This window comes from Tachypleus tridentatus, chromosome 3, assembly GCF_004210375.1.
Source record: "Tachypleus tridentatus isolate NWPU-2018 chromosome 3, ASM421037v1, whole genome shotgun sequence".
In the NCBI taxonomy this organism is placed as follows: Eukaryota; Metazoa; Arthropoda; class Merostomata; order Xiphosura; family Limulidae; genus Tachypleus; species Tachypleus tridentatus.
The window spans coordinates 81,322,581-81,339,703 of record NC_134827.1 but is presented as its reverse complement, the minus strand read 5'-3'; the positions used below and the strand labels follow the sequence as shown (position 1 = coordinate 81,339,703).

The 17,123-nt window shown below is 30.9% G+C and overlaps 1 protein-coding gene across 8 annotated transcripts in view; it reads right to left on the bottom strand.

Annotated features, from left to right (window-relative positions):
• Nucleotides 1-16,554, bottom strand: part of LOC143247344 (serine/threonine-protein kinase tricornered-like) — an 84,991-nt gene extending 68,437 nt beyond the window's left edge. Inside the window, exons 1-4 of one of the 8 annotated variants that reach the window (XM_076495249.1) lie at nt 16,228-16,545; nt 14,325-14,460; nt 12,539-12,629; nt 10,657-10,704 (exon numbers count right to left, since the gene is read on the bottom strand). The gene's annotated coding sequence lies outside the window, so the exon portion shown is untranslated. Of the gene's footprint in view, nt 1-6,011; nt 6,129-10,656; nt 10,705-12,538; nt 12,634-14,324; nt 14,461-16,227 lie in introns of all 8 variants that reach the window. The other 7 variants (XM_076495248.1, XM_076495251.1, XM_076495247.1 and 4 more) reach the window with 7 other exon arrangements.
• Between the last annotated feature and the right edge of the window lie 569 nt (nt 16,555-17,123).

Below are 17,123 nucleotides of genomic sequence, written 5' to 3'. Positions count from 1 at the left end.
TTCTAGAAGTTTATCAACATTCATGATTATGAAATTATGGACTTCTGGATATCTAGTATTTGGAGGATGGCAGCTTGGAGTCAATGCACACAGGTTTGTCAACATTAAATAAGATTGACAATAAATATATATTTTTCCAGAGCAAAAGTTTTATTCAGATCGATTCATCAAGCTTGAAGATAAATCAGTCTCGTAGCTCATTAACATTCAAAGTTTTGGACTATCGGGTATCTAGTCAATGTGTTAGTATGTTCAAAGTTGGTATTTAAAGATTTATATAATGTTTGTTTTCAATTTTGAGCAAAGCTATCTGAGAACTACCTGCAGTAGCCGTCCCTCATTTACCAGTGAAAACTACAAGAAAGACAGCTACTCAACACCGTCCATTGCCAACTCTTGGGCTACCGTTTTACCAAAGAATAGCAAAATTAACAGTCGTATTATAATACTCCAGGTGAAGAGGGTTAACATATTCAGTGACAGACTTGAACCCATGACCTCTACCCTAAATACCAGCTCACATAAATATCAGAAAGCTGAAACAGAAACAAAAAGAAGTTTTGCACACATTTCTAAATTTCAGTCACTATATGCTAATTAATGGCATAGATAACATTCTGACAATTATACCTCTAACATAAACATCCATACTTCGTGTTAATTTATTTTCACATTTTGTAAAACATTAGCTGTATATACTATTCGAATATTACAACTTCCCCATTTTGAGAGAGCCTCTTTGTTTTCCTTAACCTTAGATAAAAGCTTAAATAACTATAAAAATTCCAAATATTTACAGTAATTTCTGATTTATTGAATGTTTGAGCTGTAACTAAATCACCAAATATTTACTTTGACAATCTTTCATAAGATTCCCAAAATTCTTGATAGAGATGTCTATCATTATATAACCTTCATTTCTATGATAAAAAATTAAGATTTTACACTATTTGCATACAGTAATATCTAACAGTTTAATATATATTTAAAAATGTAACTTATATTGTTAAATAAACATTGCGCAAGTTCCGCCTGTTCTCTAAATGTGTAGAAGATTCTCCAGTGTGAGAATCAACAATACATGTTTTACGAAAGCACTAATGCATCATCGAATATTGTTGCCAATCGAACTTTCGAGAACCTCACACTAAAAGTTTATAAACCGACGTGTCAAGAGATAGTTTAACATTGTTGGTCTGTTACAGTCTACTATAAACCTCGGAAGGTATAATTGCGACACTTGTTAATTGGAGACTACACATTTAACTAAGAACGTTTATCAATTTCGAACATTACGAACCGTTCCACTTCATAAAATTAACTTCGGATATTAATATTTCTACGAGGACAGATATTTTCGTTGGGGAAAACTCACGTGTGAAGAATAGAGCTAGCTAGCATTCCCGTCAAGTGAAGCGTATCAACATAAAACTGATTTAACTTTCGTTAACCGTCGACGAAGCATTCAGTTACAGATAGGATAGAGGACAAAACTGTTTGTAAAACTTTTGCATATTAATTAGAATTGATTCGCTCTGTTAAACCGTTGTATAACCGTTGATAAAGTATTCAGTATCAGTCCAGATAGAAGACTTAGTATGGTTTGCAAATTCGTAAAACTGTTGTATATAAATCATTTTTGATAACCGTGATTATAATTTGTATTGTTTGTATATTCTAGTATATTTGTGTTAAAAAAGAAAATTGTGTGTATCCATCTTGTTAGCAAATTGACACTCAATTAAGTTCTTAGCTCAAATTAAAATTTCCGGCTATTTGAAATCATAACACGTAACGTACGTAACATAATGAATCCGAAGCTCGTTCGAGATAAATTATAACGTAACAATATACACTTTAGGCTTAGCATAAAAGTTAAAACCAATCTCCTGGGCAAACTTGTAACTCACAAATAAAAAGAACAAGTAATAACACAGTAATACAATATCTTACAAAAACTTTGTGTTACAAAACAATGTTTGAAGCCAAAATAACATGCTATGAATTAATACAGCTCGTGTTACTGGAAATTTCCACTATAAACCTGTTAAGTGATATGTTTAAAAAAGAAGTATTAGAATACTGTGTGGTATTTCATCACTACAGTGGTCCAAGATGGATTGCTTATCGCCAGTTTTAATGTTTTATACCTGAAACGTTGTCGTCTCTTATAGACGAGTGATGTGAATACCACGAGAACTAAATCCAGCCACTTTCCCAATTTATTGGATGACAAGTCTCATCACGCGTCGACAATGCCTAAAAAATCTCCTTGAACGTATGTAGACTTGACGTAGATATTTAACACCTCTTGTATTTGCGAACTGTGGAAGTTACTGACGGTCGGAAAAAAAAGAAAAACGCATTACGAAACGATTTTTTTCGGTTTCTTTTTTTTTATTATTGGGGGATAATTTTTTTTTATCTTCAGTGGACCAGTGACTGTTCCAAATCGATGACAAAATGTAAGACCCCTACTTTAATTAAGTGATTGCACCATTCTTGGGTCACTTCCGGGGACAAAATGTTTAGTAACTATTATACCCAGTGGTAAGGATTAATACGCAGCAAGTTTCTATAAGCATGAAATACGATAGTTTAGCCGTGGAAAAACTTGCAATTTAAAAAGGTTCAATTTTAGGCGATATCTGCTCTTTCAAATCACCATACTATTAACTTCAAGTGGTCACAGGTAGTTGAAATTGCCAGGTGAAATGTCAATTACTCATTTCATGAGAATACACAAATAATAAGGCGAAATTAATGTTTCTTCAATTTATTAATACTTTTATTATCATTATTTTTAATGAAAGCTCAGCCCCATAACGAAAGTTTAATAAAATGTTCGATGTCAAACTAGCAGCTACTTGATAGGTAAATTCTATAAACACCAAAATCAAATAATCATTTGAAATCTTCCATTTTCTAAATGTAAGGTAAACATGTCTAAGTTAACTATTTGAAAATGTATCAAGTAAATACAATAATATAAGTCGTATCTTGAAACTCTGCCATACGTTATCACGCTCTGACAGCAACAAACATTTTTGTCGAGATTATTTGTAAGGCATGGATGGGAGCTGAGTAAATAAAATAAATTAATCAAACAGTGGTTATAAGGAAGTTATGAAGTTGATTTATATCTCCATTTCGAGCAACCGTCTTTCAAAAGTTTCATTTCAAGAACGTATATTTTACTGAAATATTTGTCTCTCTCGGATTGGTGTTTATTCTTCTCAACTTAAATTTCCAAAGAAATTTTCAAAACAAAGTAAATGTAATATATTCAGCAAGAAATAAAGTAAATAACACCAAGTACGATATCAGCATTAAAAAAAAAATTTAAATAAACACTTTTCAGTTTCGATGGGAACCCTGAAGAGGTTTTCGTAGTTTCGTTTCCACAATGCGCAAGACGTTTCTGAATTAAACTTTTCTGAACTAAATGCGTACAAAACAAGTATCTATAACACTGTCTTAACTTTACCCATCTGTACAACTACGCCCAGAAAAATAGTGCATATAAATATGCATATACCGTATATTCGTTTCAAAGTACCACTATTAGTCAGTTACGTCAAAAACCAAAATATTAGATACTAATATTTTAGGAAATATTGTATTATTTTATATGAAACAAAAGCACTCAATGTTTGTTTTCTTATAACAAAGCCACATCGAGGAGAATCGAACCCCTGATTCTGGCGTTGTAAATCCTAAGATTCACCATCGTTCCACCACGGGACCAAATGCAATCCATACACGCAGCCTTTACGACTTCGCAAGTCTTAATTTAACACATGCAAGTGCTCCTATATTCTACATAGATTATTTTACAAATCATAATTAATGTGGTTTACAAGTACACATGCGACGGCGCTTTAGTGTTTTCAAGGGAATTTAAAAATTTCTACCATTTATGAACAATGCTGTTCGTTACACAAAGCATATATACAACTGTATATCGTAAAATACTGCAAAATGACAGCTTAATTGCGATCTTGGCATGCAGCCAGAATTTCAGGTCAATGCTACACAAAGGGGTATTTTCGCCTAGCCGTTCTACTTATGAACTCAAAGTACAACATACTGAAGGCAGCTAATCAACAGAGCACGCTATTAAGTAACTCTGTTAAGCTATTGTTGAGACCGAATGACGGGTACATGAACATCACTTTTACAGCGACTCACAGCTCCAAAGAGCGGAGTGCATCTTTGTGGCAACGAAACACGAACCGTGAACTTCACATTCCCAGTCCAAGTATGATAACCATCGAACCACGCTTAACCCATCAAGGTAGTTAGTTATAACGATGTAAGATGCAAGTTAAACGTTAAATAACGCTAGTGATACATGTTCACCATTAGAATATTTAGAAATACTCGTTTAAAACTCGATAAATGTTCTAATACGATACATTTACAGTAATAAATATCGAAAAAGTAGCTTTTCTGGATTCAAGGTAGACAGGTACTAGAAAAGATGAACACCCTCACAAAACGTTACTGGGTCCCCAGCATTTATTTCTCCTATAATTGTAGTTACAATTCTGGCTGATTGAGTTAATTAACTTAAAATAACAGTGGAACCGCCCTATAGTTCAAACAAATTGTGTCTCTCCCCTTTTCGACATTTCTCAAATCTGTTAGGCCCTTCGAGCCTTCTTTTAGCTCAGGTCCCCCGATATTACGGGGTATACTTGCGCCAATGGTCTACGATATATACTACTATATGCGACATATTATTGTACTAAAGCCATAGGCTGAATAAAAGAAACCCTTGAAACAAACGTCAAAATGGAATGTAGTAGACAGTCTGTATTCTCTATTCACTTATAAATATATATATATACCCAAGCAAGCCTAAGCTAATAAACTACAACTTACTAACACGTGTCCGTAACAGAAAATGGCTAAATAAATGACTTTAAACGTTTTCCAATAATTACTTTTTTAAAATTAGGTACTATTATTACACTTTTTCCCCGAATTTTTTAAATTACCCCTCCTTTTACTGTTTTCGACATACACAATAGCTACATTTCCAGTCCTAGAGAAAATGTAAATTTATTCTTTGTTCAAATATCATCACGATAAAATATTTCACCATATGCCTGGTGTGAAAATCTGGAGGTACGAAACAAATCCAACAGAGATCGAAATGTTATTAATACAGAACTGTAGCAATGAAGGCGTGTCGTCTTAATTTAAATACATCTGTATTATCTTTAATATTAACGAACTGTATATTAGTAATACTCAATGACAGTTCTTCGAGAAGTGGAAAAAAACCAAAAAACAAACATGCTTTTCTTTAATCAACTCTTACAGTAAACATATTGGGTTGAGGAATAATTCATGAGCGTTTTTTCAAGTTAAAAAAATATTTTCATAAATGAAACGCTTTCGCAAAATATTTCATGTCATTTGGTAGATAATTTTTTGCTCTAATAGATGGTGTGTTTGATTTTCATATGTCTTTAATTTTTGCTTTCATTTTCAGCTCATTAAATGAGTGGACAAAATCGAGCATTTTCGACACCATCTGCTTTTCGCATTTAATTTCTTGCAATTTCGTTTAAAACAATGCATACTATATACCTAGGTATTACATGAAATAAAGTATCATAATAAATGTTTTGGGTGTAATGTGTTCATGCATTGAAGTATTGTATAGTCTTGCATGTAATGCTTGAATGAAATTATTTAAAACGCTCACGAATTATTCCTCAACCTAATACAAAAGCGATATTTTTAACTACAGGTATAGCAAAGTAGCATTAGTAGTTTTTAACTACTCGTTGTGATTGATTAATCTTGATAATTTTATACTTATATTACCAAGTTAATGCATGACCAGAAATAAGTTCCCAAATACTAAGACAAGCAAAGCTAGAATATTCGTACAGTTAAACATTTAAGCAGAAAATACATTACTTTCTCCCTAACCACATATACTAGAGATTCACCTATAGTAACAACTTCCTTAAGTTTTTAATTCCAATCACTACCTTCCTTTTTTGCAATTCTTCTCTTCCCTAGTCCCTCAACAGCACAAGTTAACAGTCCTACGAAAAGACGTTTCTAGTCCTGATTTCTCCAAGCCCGTTCCCCTGGCTGTGGTTTCGCTAGATAGTAGATAGGGACAGTGGGAATCTCGTTAATCCATTCATTAATGGATTTAAATGGCAATTTCATTTAAATACAAAATTATTAGCCTAATATTAATAACCTTTCAAGTTGCTCTGGGGCCTATTAGGCCCCACTTTTCGTAGGAGTGTTAAAGGTTGTATGTTAGTTAATAGAATCTGTTCATCATAATTAAATCCACTACTATATTTTATACAAAATCATAAGTTACTCTTTACATCCTGTTGATTAGTTACCACAGTTTAACTTTATTTATCCACAGTCCTGATTCTGTTTAAGATATTCTTTAATTTTAATTCTAGCCTGTGAACTCTACATAAATATTGTATATCTCTGTACTACCTTTCTCAAAGGATTACAACTTCTCATTCTGCACAGAAATGAATGAACTAATAGAATAGTTGTGAAAGATTGACTTACAGCTTTATCATATCAATATATGGATAATTAGTTAGCTGAACCTAATAATGAAAATTAAAACCAAAACATTGTGGCTACCAATACATCCATCACTTAATCACAAATAATGGGCACTGACGAACTTAAATGTAAAAATAACAACAGCTGAGAAAAATCAATATCAGGAGAAAAGTGACACAGAAATAAATTACATGGTTAACAAACATGCAATTGCAATAAACTACAATATATTTAGATTACTGAGTAAATTAGCTACATGGGATTTCCTCTTTTCTTCACAACAGACCTATTACATTTACTTTCAATCATAAAAAATAGAAATAAGGAAGAGATACAAAAACTACTGAACTAAAACAAATGGTGATTAGATTTACAAAACAATAGCTATGAACTCTTATCTTTTAAAAGCTTATTGTTTTATGTAACTACAAAATCTAATCACAATAAACAATAGAAGTAATAAGTATGTGCAACATATTACTTCTAGAGTAAGAGATTACTCATTCCAAGAAGTTTCACTTACAAATTAACTGTTTGGGGAATATTTTTAATTTTAAAACATAACTAGTGAATAATGAATTTAGTTAATATGTTTAAGCTGAAAAGTGTTTCTAGATCACCAAACACTACAGAAGTTGATAAAAGGTGGTCCAATATGCAAGAATGCTTTGTATTTCAAGAGACCACAAAACATTTTCTGACTTAGAAATCAATAGTGTATTTAGAACCTGAAATTAGAAGGCATTGTCACACAGTCCTAAGGAAGTCTCGTGGATTATAATACTTTGTAAAAGTTATAACATGTTTAACGTTTTAACAAACCTCAATAAAAAGATTGTATGTTATCTGGCTCTGATTAATCACAATTGTATAGATAACAGAAAACAAATAATTCTGAAAAATATAGTAAATTATATGTCAACTAAGAATCTACTTAAAGCATAATTGTAAACTAACATCTACACTTTGAATACAAAAATAAAAACCTTGTGACCTTAATTAGTTATTTTGTGTTTAACACAATTTGCTGGATTGTAAAGACAATGTACATGGGTTAAAACAAACAAAAAAGAAGTCACCCTGTATATACTATATGCTACAGTCAACAGAATTCATAGAACAATAAAAACTATCAAAGTATATATTTGAAAACTTAATATATGATGGTTAGAGTTGCATTGTTCAGTCATTTGTGAAATTAAGTACACAATGTACAGATAACACTTAAATCACTTATGATGTACTTCAACCATGCCAAGCAAGTCAGGTGATTAATTATTCTCCCCACATTTCCTGCAATATTTACACATAGCATACATATAATAAATAGACCTCATTCTATACAGATATTGCCTCCTAAGGCTAAAGTTTTGATAAACTTCAATTACGTCTAGCAACATTAATTTTACTACTGGGGTGGCATCTAGTATGCAAAGATGTCACTAGTGTACATTCAGAATTTAATGTTAAGTTTGGTTAAAAAAACTGAAATATTAGTGGCTCAAAATTAACAATAGCAGTAATCATTTTCAGTTTAAAAAAATGCTAACTGATTAGAAATAAACTATAAACTTGAGATTACTTGGAAAGTACACACTAGTTATCTTTTGTGTCATTAGTAAATCAAGGATACATTTCACAACAATATTTATGGACGCTAAACATCATCCTCCATCTGTACACTTATGGCAATAATGGTAACAGAAAAAAAACTTTCCATAGGTATTAAAGGGTTAAAACATTACACAATACCTGTTTCAACCTTAGCATTACTGCTGGGAATCCCTTGGCTTTCAAAGTACCTTTTTTTTAATTAGTTATGCACCAAATTATTTGTGGTTCCATGACTTTATTGATTACATTGTCCCTAATAACATATAAAACAAAAGTTCCATAAATATGGCAATCTCTATTTTACAAAGAAGATGGGTAGTTTTGCCCATTTTGTTTCCCTATTACTTCTTTACACCAAGTATTATAACAGGTACAAACAAAATAATTACTCAGTATGATGCAATATATGGATCTCATTGGTAATGAAAGGCATAAAAAGTCAGTACTTTAGGGTTACACAGAGCATCTATACTGCTCATACTGTTTAACTTGCATCTGATTAGAGACATTACATTGAATTTGATAAATGATAATAGATCAAAAGCACATACTTCAAGCCTGTACATATCTTTCTTCCAGTTTTTCTTAAGTTAAAACTCTGTTACTGACTCTTTAACAGGTTAAATTGAGTTGTTCTATAAGTATAATGACTAGCCAACATTTCTTTGTATTCTTTATTTTATTGGTGATATTATTATCACTGAAAGTTATTGTAGATGCATGACTGATAATTCTTTTTGTATCCTTTAAATAAAACAAAAAGGAAGAAGAATGATTAAGGGTATTTTTTGATCATTAAAATAATCTTGAACTTCATGCATGTTGTAGTTCAAGTTGTTTCATGGCTGCTTAACTACAATGAGCTGTTACATTCTCTAACGATTACAGATTTAAATAAGCATAATAAAGTAAGAATATTCTAATATAAATAAAACAGTCTAAGCCTAATAATGTCAGTTTAACTTAAGTGTTTATATATAAAGAGGAAATGTGAAAACACTGCAAAGCAAAACAAGTTTGTTTGTTTGTTTTAAATTTTGCGCAAAGCTGCTCGAGGGCTATCTGCGCTAGCCGTCCCTAATTTAGCAGTGTAAGACGAGAGGGAACGTAGCTAGTCATCACCACCCACCGCCAACTCTTGGTCTACTCTTTCACCAACGAATAGTGGGATTGACCGTAACCTTATAATGCCCCCACGGCTGAAACGGCGAGCATGTTTGGTGCAACCAGGATTCGAACCCTCGGACCTCGGATTATGAGACGAACGCCTTAACACGCTTGACCATGCCAGGCCGCAAAGCAAAACAATAAGTTGATATATTTTCTTATGGTCATTCTCATACAGTATTTCATGACTACTTCAGTTAGCACTATGTAAATCAGTTATAGCATTGTTAACTCTTTAGAATACTAGTAATGGTGTTTTATATTTTACCTTGTATTCTGCTCATTGTGTTTAAACAAATTTCCAGAATCTGAATATATTAGAAGAACAGTAAATTAAGAACAGGTGTTGAAATTATATCAACGAGGAATTGGTTTCAAACTAAAACATTTTTCCCATAAGTAATATTGAACATTTTTTGTAAATAAAGAGTAAACAAGTTTATGATACAAGGTTACGCTGAACACATAAGATAGTTTCTTTCTTGGAGGATTAGAAAAAGAAAACTATGAAAATTAAACCGTTTTGTTGATTTGATTGAAGCATTTTGTTTCTGAGGTAAAAAGTATAGATTTGTAACACTGAATCAGATCATTGGCTGTTGATTTTTTAACAAATGTGAAAAATCCAACTTTTCACCTCATTCAAAATTTATCAAGACAGAAGCATGCTCAAAGTGAAAGAGTAATAATTTGACTGTGTTGTTTACTTTAAGGGCTGGAATATTTAAATTGGACACTACTTTTGTATTTTGTCTTTTTAAAGAGAGGTTAGAGTCAGTATGTAGTTTAAGGTTATGGAAGTTTCCACTTACATTCCTAAGCATCTGTTAGGACATGTTTAGAGCAAAGCAAAGATTTGATTATTCAGAGTTTAATTCATCTGTTTTGTAATAATTTAAACTAAAGTTTCATGATTTGTTTACAATCCTAGAAATAATGAGCACTAAATAAATTAATATTAAACAAATCACAACATAAATTTGAAAGACATTATGAGATGAAACAGTGTAAGGCACAAAAAAGAATTTTTATGAGATTCTAATTTTGTACTGAAGGAGTTTATTATACTATTAGTATTCTGATACAAGGATGCCAAGATATTTAATCTCAAGAGTCATACATTAGAGACTCATGCACTGAATTTTGAAGCTAAACTTTGAGATTTAACCAGTTAAATGTTATTAAATATCTATGCTTTAAAATGTTTGTTTTTTTGTTTCTCTTGCATATTTAAGATTTTTTTCATTAATTACTGTCACATGGTAATATTTTAGTGCAAAAATACAAATGTAAGACTTTACTCACCCCTATCTGTCTACTAATTCACAAGTTTCTGCCTTGATTTTTAATAACCTATAAATAAGAAAAAACTGTAATTAAAATCTGAAATTAAAATTTTCAAAACATCAATTATCAGATTCAATGCCCCATTTGTTGTTTTTTTGCATAGTTTTCAAATGTTCTGGCAAAGGCCTGAAAGATCTTTCCAAATTCTTATGTCCCATATGCATCACTTCATATTTATTACATTAATTTTCCACAGATTAGTCCACTGAGCAAACCTAAATCATCCTATATTAAAAATGTATTTTACAGAAAGTAAAACTTCATTTCATATTCTTACCTTAAAACTTTTGTACACAGTTGATCAAGATTTAAAAAGAAAATATAAATATCTTCATAATTATTCTGGAGACCAACTGTTTAAGATATATACATATATATGTGAAGTATAACTTATCATTCCATTTACTTGTCACTAAGTTACATTGATTTGAAAGAATTTCACCCCTCAGTACTAATTCTGGACTAGGACAAATGAGATGTGGAATTCCCCCCCCCCAAAGTGGTCTAGCTAGGTGATGAGTCAATGATGTAGTACCTTACTGATTTATAACACCCATTACTTATTCAGTCAAACCTTTAGTCATACTGAATACATAGTGATGTAGAAGTTATGTATCAACAAATTATTTTTATATCTCATCCTTACACCACTTAAAAATATCATGGCACAGTGTAGAAACACTTTTACCTGCTCTTACAAGTTAACTGACATCCCAATTAGTTATTGTAATAAAATAGAAAAAATTAGTGACATAAATACAACCAAACATCATAAACACACACATATCATGATATTGTACAAATTTTGCAGTACACAATTAAAATATTCAAATAAAAACCTTCTGTAGATAAATAACAAGAATAAAAAATGGCATGCAAGTGGAGAAGTCTGTAGTTATTGTACAAACATTAAATCTTACAAAAATGATTTTCTAGCTTTCATTACATGGAACTGATTTGGAACACTATAAAAAAAATACTGAAAAATAATTTTAAAAAGTATACGAGACAAGGAAGCATGCAGGGGTACAATGTTCAATGCAAAAATCATATACAAGATACCAGAGATGTGGTAAAGAATTCTCAGAAGCCAGGGTCAAGTCGGAAAAGTTCTAAAGATATTATGCATTTCAAAGGAAGATCTGCTGATTTTTCAAAACCATAAAAAGACTGATACAATAGCTTTATCAGATGCTTTAAATTTTTCTTTTTTTACTATTTTTAAACTACTACCAAATCAAGAGGTGCATTTATGATTAGTTAATTAATGCTATATTTCTCAATACAGAAGATCTGTAAATAATTCCTCACCATGGGTATCAAACCCCAGTTTATAGCACTGCAAGTCTGCAGAGATCATGCTGTGCCACTGAGGAGTTAAAAAGCAGTTACAAAAGCAAAAGAAAACCCATTAAAACCACACATTTTTTTTAAAAGTGCTAATGTTTTAAATATAAAGCAATTCCAAAGTAATAAAGATTGTTTGTTTTGGAATTTTGTGCAAAGTTACCCGAGAGCTATCTGTCCCCAATTTAACAGTATAAGAATAGAGGGAAGGCAGCCAGTCATCATCACCCATCAACTCTTGAACTACTCTTTTATCAAAGAATAGTAGGATTAATAGTTAACTAATGCCATATTTCTCAATACACTGATGTGTAAATAATTCCTCACCATGAGTATCAAAACCTAGTTAATAGCACTCTGCAGACATGATGCTGTGCCACTGAAGGGTTAAAAAGCAGTTATAAAAAATGAAAGAAAACCTTGTAAAAGCACACTTTTTTAAAAAAGTTGGGCTATTCTGTTATCAAAAAAGAACAGTAGGACTGGCCGTCACCTTATAACGCTCCCACGACTGAAAGGGAAACATGTCTGGTGTGATGAAGATTCAAGCCCACGACCTGCAGATTATGAGTTGAGCACCACAACTACCTGGCCAAATAACAAAGAAACAATAAAACAAAGTGACAAAATTTTGGTGTGGAGAATTATGTAGGTTATAAAAATAACAACTTTTATCTAGTGTTCCCAACCAACTAAAGATTGTATCACTACATCAATTAATGAATATTGTTTTGTATCTCTAATTCTTTTCCCCACTATTAATTTCTACAGTACTAAACCTATCATCACAGAGTGATACTGATAGTAAAACAAGAATCAAGCTCTGATTGTTTATAAAACCTAAAGTCTTTTAAGCATTCAGTTAAAGAAAAACAATGATATCTTTGTTCTACTGACAGAAATTTTGAATCTAAAAACAAGGTTACCATAATGTTGTAAGAGATACTGGAAAAATTCATTTGTGTTTAGTATCTTTAAAACAGTACCAAGATGAGCTGTGAGAATGATACCATGTTAAAGCAGCTTTAGCTATGATAAAATCTTATATTGAAGGGGGGGGGTCAAAATACATAAAGCCTTTTCAAGAAACAAGGCACTGTGGGTAGATTATGTACATTAGTATCATATTCACTATATGCAAAATTCTGGACAATTGTAGCAGATAAACTGCCACTGAATATCTTATGTTCAACTCTAAAAAAAAAACCTATAAAGGGGTGTAATGAAAAACAAATTATTAAAATACAAAATGCACAATTTGCAAACAACATAAAAGGTTCCCTACATTTTTACATAATACTTAGAAGGCTAAGTGAAATAATGCGTGCTTAGCATCAGAGACTACCTTCTTTTTTTGCAGTTGCCCCCCCACTGTGGAGGAGGATTTTTTTAATTATCATTTTTCAATCACACAAAAAAACAGAGTTTTAAATAAAAAAAATAGATAATACACAGTTGATTCACTTTTATCTATCATAAATTCTATTATCATTTTGATTATCAAATTAACCAAAGACAACTTCTGTTTAACATGAAACCTTTGAAAACAAGCAGCAATCATGAAAACAATGGTGTAAACTTTTTTTCCAAGAGAATCCCACTACTTGCTTTTTTCAAAAACTGAATGCTTTTTTTTTTACTTCACCTTACTGTACAATATTACATCACAGCTATTCAATAAATAGTGATATGGATATATGTACACATGTAATTATAAGCTTTTAATTCTGCACATACTGCTTCAGGTGGAACATTCTAGAGTATCATAAAAGAAGCAAACCAATTTATGAAATGACATCACAAAATGAGTCAAATGGATTTCCTACATAAATATTTTGCTTTATTAAGTTAACTTTTTTTCACAAGTGCAAGAAAAAACTGGGAAATTTGATGAAATATCAAAACTTCATATTTGATGCAATATTCTACATTTTACTGAAGGAAGCCTTCAACTATATCATTCATTCAGTAAGAAAAAAAAAATTATCAGTATACATTGCCCCTAAGAACAAACATAACCATATCGTGTTTATCTCTGGAGTGAGCAAGGAATTATTGAAATCCTATCAAACAGTGGTCTTATTCCTACTGATATGCTTTATGTGTCAATGCTTAAGCCTTTCACTTGTCTTAGTTACAATAATGACATTGAGAAAAACCATAATTGGTAAACTAATAGTCTACTGATGACATTAAACAGTTTTGGTATTTCTAGTGGCCCTGAAAGTGGTCAGGTAAAACAGAACGACTAGAGCAAATCTTTAAACTGTAAAAAATACTTAACAAATGATCTTTCATTACAGCAAGTGCAAGGTAATCAATCTGGGTTATCAGAATTTAAATCATATGGATCCAGGACGATGTTTCACCTCCATGATCACCGACTCTTGCTTCAAAACAAACTATCCATTCCTACTGATAAATACAGATTTTTGCAAAAATTTGGCATTACTTTTATAAAGCATAAGATGCACACTTTGTGAACAATTATAACTATAACAGTTGAATGTGGTAATCAAATAAAGTTGACCACCAAAATTATCCTAATTTTTATAAACATTCAAGAAGATTTTTTGAACAATGTTTCAACTGTGGGTAATTGCTTCAAGTTTTTCTTTACATGAATTGCATCCTTTTTTTTTTCAGACAAAATTGTTTCTTTTTTACAAGTTTAGTCTCTCGTATTTTCCAATAATTTTTGAAAATTTTTAGGCTCTTATAATAGAACTATTTCTTTCTAACAAGGGGACAGTTTTATACAGTTTTTTCCCAACAATGCACAATTTATCATACTAAAAAATACAAGCTATAATTACCAAATTACACCCCTAATTAGATTCTCACTTAGAAACAAACACTTTTGAAATTGCATACTTTCAAGATGTCTTCAAAAACAGTAATAAAAATACATAAAATGTAGACTATATAAAAAAAAAATTTATGTGAGACACTGTCCATCTCCCAGATCTGTCACGTAAGAAATGGTCAGGTCACTCAAGCCAAGACAGTAGTATGTTGCCCATAGTAAAACTAACAATTTTATTATTTACAGACATACTGATTACAAGCCAAATGTTTTGGATTACTTGTATAAGAGGATAATGATTTTTTGGAAATGGTTAAGAGGACAATTATAGAATAATTCCACATATGGAAGTTTCATCTTATAAGAACAGGTTAAGATTTTACTTATTTTCTTTTGAAAAAAAAAAAAAGGAAAGATGTAATTATATTAGAATTAATAAAGATTATTCTAGGGCTCCTTTGTTCTATATTATGAAGACAACAAACTGAAGGACACAGATTTAAGATTTGGAAAATGTTAGGTTTTAATCAAGACTTTTTTTTAAATGAGGCAATTTACTCGTGGTAACCAGCACTTTAAGATGATAGTCAACTTAATGAAAAATAAAAAACAGGTTTTAATTTTAACTTATTTCAAGGATGATTGTGCAACTAGTCTTGAAGAATTAATTGCTACCTTGGAGTTCATACATCAGAATAACTGAAATTTCAACATAAAAACAGAGCTCTACACATGGCCATTTTAATGTCACTTCTAAATACAGCACTTCAATATTTTATGCTACATAAATTTAGCCTATTTGTTACAGATTAGTTATTGGATTTAGTGAAAGTTCAATAATTAAAAACAGCATATTTTTAAATATGCCCATTAAAAATATGTTAACAGTATTATGATGCTATTTATACAAAGTTGTTTTCCATCAGCCTTTATTTTTGTAGTGCCCATAAACAATATGCATTATGCAATTTACTAAACAAATTTATACATATATACATTTTTTTTCTGTATTCCACTGAATGGATCTTAATTATTTTTGGAAAATAGCATAAAATTATTTACACCTTACACACACACATACATACATACACATAAAACTTATTTTACAGTTTATCAGACCTTCATACTAATTATACGTTAAACGGTTATGCAGTATAAATGTTAAAAATTTTAGCTTAATGGGTATACCTAAAATCTACACTTGCCCAAATCTTTATCATTTTATGTTAAGACTAAGGGTTAGATCAAAGGCATTTTTAGAAACAATAACTGACACGAAGGTAATATTAATAGTAACACTCATTAAAATTTCACATTCATTTTCGCTTAGATTAACTTTATAGCCTTATATTGAAAAAATTAAAATAAACACTTACCAGTTAATTCAAATTTTAACTTCTAATTCTATGACGATTTTCACTACCACCTTCTTTCAAATCTAAATAAAATTGCTTTCCAAATAGCTTGAAATCATATATTAGAAGTTAAACACTTCCGATTTCCGCTTCCGATTTTATAAAAGTAGTACCAAAATTACTGTAACTTTTTACATCTACATAAAACAAATTTTCATTTTATCTTACATCTGCAAACTCTACAAATAATTTCTATTATTATTTAAAGTCATTTAAAGCTATCTAATTTATACATTATTAACCATCAGTTACTCTGAGTACTACTCCGCATTTGCTACAGAGCCCTCTAACGTAACAACAGTAACATTTAAAGCATAGAAACTTTTATATTCTCTCCATTTCAATTCTTTATGTATAAAAAAACAACAACAAACTATTGCCAAGAAAATTGTTATAAATGTTGAAAGCTGCTTAAACTCTGATTTATTCTATTTATTTCTCAAACAAAATTTCATCAATAACCTTTCGGTCTCATGTCCATATCATGAAGCACTTTACGGATGAAAATATAATTGCAAAGATCTGTCTATATAAATATAACTGTATTCTTTGTCCATGTAACTACTTTGCAGGATGTGAAGAGATCTTCATCAAAGCTAGTATAGAGGCTCACTATGTACATACAAAGTTTCAATTTTGCTGTTTTTGTGGACGTTTTTTTTACCACTACTTACCCTCTGTACAGGATGGCCTGTAAGTCCCTACCCATTCATATGTTATTATGTTATATTCAATTACGAATGTATTATAAATTTGTTTCTTTTTTTTCAGAGAAATATGGCCGATGTAAGCCCATTTACACTTGAAGAGCGTATTGTGACAAGTACGTGGGTACATGAGCACAAGAATACTGGTGA